Below are 9,200 nucleotides of genomic sequence, written 5' to 3'. Positions count from 1 at the left end.
CTGCACCTGAAACCAAAAAACAAAATTGAACTATTTACACTTTGTTTGATTTATGCACTGCACAAGTGAATATTTGAAAAACAAAACTTACCTCATTAAATATATTGAATAAGATTGAACATGATAAATGAGATGGAACAGTAAAACGATTTGTTGAGTCGCTGAACTTGGCTTGGTGTTTCAATGAACATTGGTTTTAGATCGAATATGCCTTGTGTTATATGAATGGGTGAATGTTGACGTGGAGGCCAATAATTGGGTGATTAATTGACCATTTCAATAACTCACTCACATGCAAATCAGTAAAAACACGCTTTAGGACGAGCTCAACAGATTGCGTCTTTCATACATGCGTGTGTTTCACGAACCTTCAGGACCCTGACCAGATGGGTCGTACTGTTCAGTGACTGGACCTGCAGAGAGCAAGCAGAACCAAGAAGACAGAAAGAACGAGCTTCAGCATCTGAGAAAACTAAAACCATGAACCGACCTCAGCGAGTCTAGTTAGTACCGACCTCAGCGAGTCTAGTTAGTACCGACCTCAGCGAGTCTAGTTAGTACCGACCTCAGCGAGTCCAGTTAGTACCGACCTCAGCGAGTCCAGTTAGTACCGACCTCAGCGAGTCCAGTTAGTACCGACCTCAGCGAGTCCAGTTAGTACCGACCTCAGCGAGTCCAGTTAGTACCGACCTCAGCGAGTCCAGTTAGTACCGACCTCAGCCAGTCTAGTTAGTACCGACCTCAGCCAGTCTAGTTAGTACCGACCTCAGCGAGTCTAGTTAGTACCGACCTCAGCGAGTCTAGTTAGTACCGACCTCAGCCAGTCTAGTTAGTACCGACCTCAGCGAGTCTAGTTAGTACCGACCTCAGCCAGTCTAGTTAGTACCGACCTCAGCCAGTCTAGTTAGTACCGACCTCAGCGAGTCTAGTTAGTACCGACCTCAGCGAGTCTAGTTAGTACCGACCTCAGCGAGTCTAGTTAGTACCGACCTCAGCGAGTCTAGTTAGTACCGACCTCAGCCAGTCTAGTTAGTACCGACCTCAGCCAGTCTAGTTAGTACCGACCTCAGCGAGTCTAGTTAGTACCGACCTCAGCGAGTCTAGTTAGTACCGACCTCAGCCAGTCTAGTTAGTACCGACCTCAGCGAGTCTAGTTAGTACCGACCTCAACGAGTCTAGTTAGTACCGACCTCAGCGAGTCTAGTTAGTACCGACCTCAGCGAGTCCAGTTAGTACCGACCTCAGCCAGTCTAGTTAGTACCGACCTCAGCGAGTCCAGTTAGTACCGACCTCAGCGAGTCCAGTTAGTACCGACCTCAGCGAGTCCAGTTAGTACCGACCTCAGCGAGTCTAGTTAGTACCGACCTCAGCGAGTCTAGTTAGTACCGACCTCAGCGAGTCCAGTTAGTACCGACCTCAGCCAGTCTAGTTAGTACCGACCTCAGCGAGTCCAGTTAGTACCGACCTCAGCCAGTCTAGTTAGTACCGACCTCAGCCAGTCTAGTTAGTACCGACCTCAGCGAGTCCAGTTAGTACCGACCTCAGCCAGTCCAGTTAGTACCGACCTCAGCCAGTCCAGTTAGTACCGACCTCAGCCAGTCTAGTTAGTACCGACCTCAGCGAGTCTAGTTAGTACCGACCTCAGCGAGTCTAGTTAGTACCGACCTCAGCCAGTCTAGTTAGTACCGACCTGAGTGAGTCTAGTTAGTACCGACCTTAGCGAGTCCAGTTAGTACCGACCTCAGTGAGTCTAGTTAGTACCGACCTCAGTGAGTCTAGTTAGTACCGACCTCAGTGAGTCTAGTTGGTACCGACCTCAACGAGTCTAGTTAGTACCGACCTCAGCCAGTCTAGTTGGTACCGACCTCAACGAGTCTAGTTAGTACCGACCTCAGCCAGTCTAGTTGGTACCGACCTCAAGGAGTCTAGTTATTAACAAACCGTAATTAGACTAGTTATCAACAAATCGTAAGGAGGCCGGTTAATGGCAAACCTTAAGAAGACTAGTTATTAACAAACCGTAAGGAGGCTAGTTAATGGCAAACCATAAGGAGGCTAGTTAATGGCAAACCTTAAGGAGACTAGTTAATGGCAAACCTTAAGGAGACTAGTTAATGGCAAACCTTAAGGAGACTAGTTATTAACAAACCGTAAGGAGGCTAGTTAATGGCAAACCGTAAGGAGGCTAATTAATGGCAAACCATAAGGAGACTAGTTAATGGCAAACCTTAAGAAGGCTAGTTAATGGCAAACCATAAGGAGGCTAGTTAATGGCAAACCTTAAGAAGGCTAGTTAATGGCAAACCATAAGGAGGCCAAATAATAACAAACCGTAAAGAGACTAGTTAATAACAAACCATAAGGAGACTAGTTAATAACAAACCGTAAGGAGACTAGTTAATAACAAACCTTAAGGAGACTAGTTAATGGCATACCTTTACTAGAATATTTAATGCAAAGAGACTAAGCTTATTAGCAAGACTTGTTAATATCAACCTAAACCAGACTAGTTACATTTTCAGACTGATTTGACCTGACGCTGGTTAATCTGGTTCTTTTGCGTGTCATTATTTATTAACTGGCTTTACGAACATAATAGATGTAAAACTTACCAGCCATCTGAGTGTGATCTGTCACAGCTTGATGACCTGTAACACACACACACACACAGACACACACACACACACACACACACACACACACACACTGTAGAAGAAGATTGCATACTCATGCTAAACTCTTCTGTGTAAATAACTTACTGGAGTCGAATGGAGTTCCTGTTGGATCTGCTGAGCCTACAAACATGAGCACTTTAACAACCAGTTTGACCTATGACCTTTCTGTCAGCCATGTTGGAAGGCGTGGCTTACCTGTCATTGTCCCTGTAGAGTCTGTTGCTATGCTAACCAGGTCTGTGTGAGAGTACCCGTGGGAAGCTGAAAACATTAATATACAATAACAGTTTGACAGGAAGTGAATGAAGCCAATCTAGGAACGACTGTTGTGTGGTTGTCGTAGCAACAAGTCTTACTTGTGACATCTTGGCTGAGTCCAGGACCTGAAGCGGGAACCAATCAGAACACAGTCAGGTTTCTGCTAATCAGGGTCTCTCACCTGATGACATCATAATTAGTGACTCCATTACACAGTTATTATCTATGAACTCATTAAATCATTCAGTCAATTAAAAGACTGATATCTATAATCAATACAATTTAAGAATCTAAAAGTGATGAATATGAACCTGCGTTAGTGTTGTTCAGCAGAGTCTGTCGGCCATTTCCTAAGAAACACACACTGTCAGCCAATCACAGCCTTCCACCCTCTGACTCATCATTCAACCACTTCGACTAAAACTTTATTGTTCGTTTGGTTCTTCCGAAGAGCAAAAGAATGTGTAACACATGAACTATTGAATATGAACTATCAAACATTAAGCATTAAATATAAATTATTAAACATGAAATATTGAATATAAACAATTAAATATAAACAATTAAATATGAACTATTTAACGTGAAAAATTAAGCTTAACATACTAAACTGTGCCTTAAAAAGTATTCACACCCTCAGCGGTTACCCTAACGCTAACCCACCTAACCCTAACCCTCTTCGGAGGGGTCCATCCTCAACCAAACCTAACCCTAACCCACCTAACCCTAACGCTAACCCACCTAACCATAAACCACCTCACCCCGGTAACTAACCCTAACCCTAACCCTAACTCAACTCATGCTAACCTTGCTACATAACCCTAACCCATAGTGGGCTGACCAACTGCAGGGTCACAACCCCATACCCGATTTTCTGAAAGCAATAGCAGAGCAGCCCTCTGGATTAAAGCTAAACCTAATCTTAAAGTCCCAATAGTTTACCTGAGACTTTGGGCAGTGGATCACTCTTGTTTTACACAAACAATTCAGTAAGGAACTCTTCACCCTTCAACGCTTTTCCCCTCAATTGATTACCGTGGGAGTAAATACTTTTGCAAGGCAGTTTATAAATCTGTGTAAAGTGTAAATAAAATTATGAAAACTGCATAAATGATTAAGTGTGACTGAAATACAGTGGAGTGGGATGTATAGCTGAGTATTTTTTATTCTATGATACACCTCAAATGATCAATAATTGGATCAATAAAATTAATACGTTCAGCCTAAATTTGACAAACCGCTGCTAACTACCCGAAAGACAAAGAGATAAAAAATCATTTTACCATTCATGTCAGGTGAGTCTGCTCCATCTGTCGGGACAAAAACACAAACAGAATTAAAATGTAATTGCACCTCCAAGAAGACAAAGTAGCCAACAGATTGATTGTATTGTAGAAACAAAGAATAACAGACAACAGGACACTGGATGTAAATGAAGTTCTGACAGTTGAATTATGGGAGATTACAGTAATAGTAGTACACTACTTACTGGTTCTAGTGCTCCAATAGTATTTGTATCAAGTCATACTTTAGTATTAAGTATGTATTATTAAACTAAATATGAAACTTGATACATCCTCAATAAATGATCGTTGGTCATTTTGATGTGCACAGGTGTGTACAGCTGCATACAGCTATGTATAGGTGTGAACAGGTATGTGTAGGTGTTAACAAGTGTGTACAGGTATGTACATGTATGTATAGGTGTGTACAGCTGTGTACAGGTGTGTACAGGTATGTATAGGTGTCTACAGGTGTGTACAGCTGCATACAGCTATGTATAGGTGTGTACAGGTGTGTACAGGTATGTATAGGTGTCTACAGGTGTGTACAAGTTTTTACAGGTATGTATAGGTGTTAACAAGTGTGTACAGGTGTTTACAGGTGAGTAGTGCTGAAGAGGTGGGATGATAGAGAGATGGGAAGGAGCTAAGGGGATAACTATGGGGGTGGGGGTGGCAGGTGGAGAGAAAGGGTGGGGGAGGTGTTCAGGTTGCTGTAAATTATGTACATTTTTGTTTTGAAAAATTAAAAGGAAAGAGTTGCATTTGTCAAGTGTAAAGGATTTGGAGGTCTTGTCCCTGGTTTAAGAAGCTAGTTTATTTAGGAGAAGAGAGCCTTTGGGTTGGAGGAGTCAGAGAGTATGAGGTGTGAGTAGCAGGTGGACCGGACTGAGAGTGTCTCTGTACTGTTGGAGGAGTCAGAGATTATGAGGTGTGAGTAGCAGGTGGACCGGACTGAGAGTGTCTCTGTACTGTTGGAGGAGTCAGAGATTATGAGGTGTGAGTAGCAGGTGGACCGGACTGAGAGTGTCTCTGTACTGTTGGAGGAGTCAGAGAGTATGAGGTGTGAGTAGCAGGTGGACCGGACTGAGAGTGTCTCTGTACTGTTGGAGGAGTCAGAGAGTATGAGGTGTGAGTAGCAGGTGGACCGGACTGAGAGTGTCTCTGTACTGTTGGAGGAGTCAGAGAGTAGGAGGTGTGAGTAGCAGGTGGACCGGACTGAGAGTGTCTCTGTACTGTTGGAGGAGTCAGAGATTATGAGGTGTGAGTAGCAGGTGGACCGGACTGAGAGTGTCTCTGTACTGTTGGAGGAGTCAGAGAGTATGAGGTGTGAGTAGCAGGTGGACCGGACTGAGAGTGTCTCTGTACTGTTGGAGGAGTCAGAGAGTATGAGGTGTGAGTAGCAGGTGGACCGGACTGAGAGTGTCTCTGTACTGTTGGAGGAGTCAGAGAGTAGGAGGTGTGAGTAGCAGGTGGACCGGACTGAGAGTGTCTCTGTACTGTTGGAGGAGTCAGAGATTATGAGGTGTGAGTAGCAGGTGGACCGGACTGAGAGTGTCTCTGTACTGTTGGAGGAGTCAGAGAGTATGAGGTGTGAGTAGCAGGTGGACCGGACTGAGAGTGTCTCTGTACTGTTGGAGGAGTCAGAGAGTATGAGGTGTGAGTAGCAGGTGGACCGGACTGAGAGTGTCTCTGTACTGTTGGAGGACTCAGAGGGAGATGGACTGTTACACCGGTTTTCTTGCAGTCTTTCAAGCTGGCACTTACAGGATTTCATGATGTGGAGTTCAGGAGTGTAACAGGGAGCTGAGTGTGTAAATGAGACAGTTTTGGTTTGAATGGTTTTAGCTGATCAAGACAGGAGGAGAGTGAGTTGTTGTTGTAGTTTACGAGACCGGAGGAATTATCAGACAGCGCAGGCAGATATGGTACAAGAGAGGCAGAAAGAGTTGTGGGGGAGATAGGGCTAGATAGGGCGCTTGGCTTTTGGGATGTCGATGTTCATCTTGATAGCAAGGTGGTCGGAGGTGTTAAGGTTGAGGCTTTAGAGCTGAGGTGTAGTGAGACCGGTGGAGCGGACCAAATCCAGGATGTGACTGATCAATGTGGAAGTTAAAACGGCACGTGAACGGCACGTGAGATGGCACAAAGCTGGATCAGAGAGAAAGGAGGTGTTTGGCTTGGGGGGCGGTAGATGATAACAATAACTAGAGTGGAACCATAGAGTTTGAAGGCAAGATGTTCAAAAGAATGCAGGAGTGGGAATGGCGGTTGTTTTAATGTCCTCCCTGTAGACAGTGGCTACACCACCTCCACGCTCCTCAGCACAGGGTTTATTTATGTAAGTGAATTATGGGGGAGTGGTCTGGTTTAATGAGAAATAGTCTAAGGGTTTATGACATGTTTTAGTGAGGCAGAGGAAATCAAGGTTATTGTCCGTTATAAATTCATTCAGAATGAGGCTTTTATTGTTGAGTGAGCGGGTGTTGATCAAGGCCAGTTTCAGGTTGTGATACGCTCTGAGGACCGTGGAAGGGGACTGAGACTGGACAGATTCATGTGTTAGTTGTGATGACGTAACGAGGAAGTGCGGTTGCGACAGGACCAGAGGGATGGGACGAAGTTTTGAGATGTGAAGTCGAAGATGAACATACGGCCAGAGCCTTGGTGAAGTATTCCATGTTGTTTTATGATGTCCGTGCAGTTCGAGCGCTGGTTGACATTGAAGTGCTGAAGAGCCGACGCGGAATACAGCGGCGACATGGTCAGTAGTGGAGTACTAGCATTAAGCTAGCGCCAGCCTGTGACCGAGAGCTGGCTGTCCGCGAGACAAGAAGCGACGTGCAGCCCAGGAGAATCAGCGGGGTGATTTGCAGCATACCAGCGGGAAGACGCCAGGGGTCCGGTGAAGAGAGAGTGGTAGCCTGGAGGGGCTACCGGCCTGTTAGCCTGGCGATCCTGCCCGGAGAATGGAGGTTAGCCCGGTCTGCTCACCCCGCCGGAACAGAAAGATCCCGGCAGGGTGAACAGGTGGGCTCGTGCCGGCGACGTAACAACCAGGGGATGATTACCAACCATTCCAGTAGTAGGACAGAAGCAGCACTATGGACCAAACCCGGAAGTCCAGGGACTGGCGGGCTAATTACTCTTCCGATTTTGGTTGGAGGTTTGTTAGTGTTTAAGGTATTCAAAGGTTCTACCGTGGTGAGTGTAACTGCAGAGCTAAATAACTAAACAAACCCAAAAACACAAGAGCGAGGGTGCCATCCGTGGCCATGAAATAGGCCGCGGATATTTTTTAAATATGAAGCAGCACACCAACCTCCTTGAGCTGCAGAGTGGGAGGAGCCTGAGACAGAGCTGGAGAGCGACTGTGCAGGGCCTGAGCTCAGAGAGCTCTGGTCTGGTCCTGATTGATTGTTGCTGATGTCCGAGTAATGAGCAGGATCTTCAAAACCAGGACGAAGACAGGAGAGAAAAGGCCGAGAGTCACAACAGGTGAGTTTTATCTTTCTCCTCTGGTTTGCATCCGTACACAATTACTGCCATCGGAGATAATACCAACTCCCTTATAGGACTTAGTGACATCACTTCCTGCACGAACATGTCAGGCTTTAGAACTGAATCAACAACATCGACTCATATACATTGGTTTTCTGCTGAAAAAGTAGTTTGGCTTTATTTTGGATTTGGCCTTCGTACCCGTGTATCCCTCTACCAGCTGATATCGTAGCTTTCCATAGATACTTTCCAGTCAAACTGGAACATTTTATAGAAAAAGCAGTAAAACCGGTTTTAATCATCGTGATCCCTTTGTGGGTCACATGACCCCTGTGTGGGTCACATGAGCCCTGTGGGTGGGTGGGTCACCTGCGAGTGAGTCCAGACTGGAACCGCTGTTCTGATCTGCAGAGGGAGCTGCTGTCACACCTGAACTGATCACTGAAACAAACATCCAGATTGATAAAAAATACAGATAATCACAGCTGATCAGTGATGAAGATGTGCCATGACAGTTTGAATAGCAAAAGGTAAGACGGGAATACGTAAAGTGTGAACGTTACCTTCCTCATCACAAGCTGATATATAAACCTTTGTCATGTGCATTATGTGTATGTAGCCTCATCGACAGTCAGTGGTGAGGACTTGAGCCTGATGTGAAAGTTCGTATTGTTGTGTAGTTTGTGTTCTCAGAGCAGTGGTGCTGCCGCGAACCGCTCCGCCTCACAAAGAGAAACACAGTCAGTCTCTCAGGACTCGCTGCAACTCACAGTCCAGACTGAACTTTAATGCTCAAAGCTGCTGAACCGAGGTCTGACCAATGCAGAGCACTTTAAGACAGGATCACTTCTGGATCTTTACTCTTCTCTCAAAGAGGAGAACTTTCCTCACATCACAAAATGTTCAGTGCACTTCTTCAAGCCAACACTTATTGCTTTTGTATAAAGTGAATCAAAACAAAGTGACAAAGAACAACTATATGATGGTGATGGAGGCGATGCCCGTCCTGGCACGTACATGTTATTGATTATGAGTATCTAGCTAGCTATGACAATCTTGCTAGGTAGCCAGCTAGCAAGATTGTCACCCCTTGGAGGTCCTAAGACATCACACACCACCTTGTAAGTAGACCAATCAAGGTGATAGCTAGATACTCATAATCAATAATATGTATGTGCCAAAAACTCTGAAACGTACTTGACACTTGTGCCACTGATGGGCATTATTATTTCTGACCTGGATAACTCCTAATAATAATGATTAAATTGCACCTAGACACTCACCGATATAATCCCAGTGAGAAACTCCGCCCCCAAATGAACCCAATACACCTGAAAGACAGAGATAGAGAGAGACACACAGGGGACAGGTAAATAAAGAGAGACAAATACACAAACAGAAAAGTTAAACAAAAACAAAGGCAGGTAAATGAAGAGAGATCAGCAGCAAAAAGACTAAACTATATTTACTTAAATTCCGTTCC

Source organism: Clinocottus analis, unplaced genomic scaffold (genome assembly GCF_023055335.1).
Source record: "Clinocottus analis isolate CAN_PGR_092001 unplaced genomic scaffold, fCliAna1.0.p SCAF_74, whole genome shotgun sequence".
Classification (NCBI taxonomy): domain Eukaryota; kingdom Metazoa; phylum Chordata; class Actinopteri; order Perciformes; family Cottidae; genus Clinocottus; species Clinocottus analis.
Note: the sequence above shows the minus strand (reverse complement) of the source record.